The sequence below is a fragment of the Otolemur garnettii genome, unplaced genomic scaffold (genome assembly GCF_000181295.1).
Source record: "Otolemur garnettii isolate 467f Iridium unplaced genomic scaffold, OtoGar3 scaffold00173, whole genome shotgun sequence".
Taxonomy (NCBI): domain Eukaryota; kingdom Metazoa; phylum Chordata; class Mammalia; order Primates; family Galagidae; genus Otolemur; species Otolemur garnettii.
The window spans coordinates 1,402,486-1,403,721 of record NW_003852568.1 but is presented as its reverse complement, the minus strand read 5'-3'; the positions used below and the strand labels follow the sequence as shown (position 1 = coordinate 1,403,721).

The 1,236-nt window shown below is 41.5% G+C and overlaps 1 protein-coding gene across 1 annotated transcript in view; it reads left to right on the top strand.

The window, feature by feature from the left end:
* UGGT1 (UDP-glucose glycoprotein glucosyltransferase 1) overlaps positions 1 to 1,236 on the top strand; it is a 114,460-nt gene that overhangs the window by 65,059 nt on the left and 48,165 nt on the right. The window lies entirely within an intron of this gene.

The following is a 1,236-nucleotide window of genomic DNA, read 5'->3' as shown; positions in this document are numbered from 1 at the left end:
TGCCTCAGCCTCCCAAGTAGCTGGGACTACAGGCGCCCGCCACAACACCTGGCCATTTTTTTTTTGGTTGCAGCCATCATTGTTGTTTGGCGGGCCCAGGCTGGGGATTCGAACCTGCCACCTTAGGTGTATGTGGCTGATGCCTTAGCCGCCTGAGCCACAGGCACCGAGCCAGAAGCATATAGTTTTACAATATAAACAATACCATAGAGAAATGGCTGCAACCAACCAGGAAGGTCTTCCTGGCTGTGCTGTGTTATAGTCCGTCCGTGAAGTCTGTGCTGTTGGTTTTTTGCTGTGGCTAGATCTGGTTACAAACTATTAGTCGTTTACTGATGACTGGGGTTGGTTACCCAATTGAAGTGTTTGTCTATTTGTGCTATCAGAAAAAGACTATCAATCTTTTAAATCTGTTAAATTCTGCCATTGTGAGGGATGATAGAGTGTTGAACAAGAATTTTTAAAGGAACTGTCTTTCCATCTTGGGCAGTAATGTTTTTACTCTGTAAAGTTAGTCTGGGAACCGTGCCTGTGTCGACAGTCAGAGAGTGTCCATCTCAGGTATATTCACCACTCTGCTGCTCTGGCCTTTCCCTGCCAACAAACTTTTGTCTGGGAGAAGGGAAAAGATTGGGGTTAGTATATTTTAGAGCAAGCTTTGAACACTGTTTTCCTACAAACCTTGTTTTGTTTTCTCCAGGTACAGTTGCTTTGTTAGTGATATGGACCCTTATTTAGAATTGGGTATAAATATTTTATCCCAGGCTTTTTGCCCAAGAGCACTTTTAATTTATTGTAGCCTATAGCTGTGCAGCCCATTATGTTAGCCCAGGCCACATATGAGTTTTTTTTAATGGACTTTAATTAAAATTAAAAATTTAGTTACTTAGTCACAGTAGGTACATTTGAAGTTCCCAAATAGCCACGTGTGGTTAATGGGTACTGTATTGGACAGCTTAGATAAAATATTTCCATCATTGCAGAAAATTCCATTGTATAATGCATGCACACACACACAGACACACACACACTGTCACACAAACCATTTCATAATTTGCATTGTTTTGTGGTTTTATGAAAACTTAGTAACTCACTTGCAAATTTACTTAGTAGTATATCTATTACGATACCACTTTCTCACTTTTTTTTTTTTTTTTGAGACAGGAGCCTCAAGCTGTCCCCCTGGGTAGAGTGCTGTGGCATCTCAGCTCACAGCAACCTCCAACTCCTGGGCTC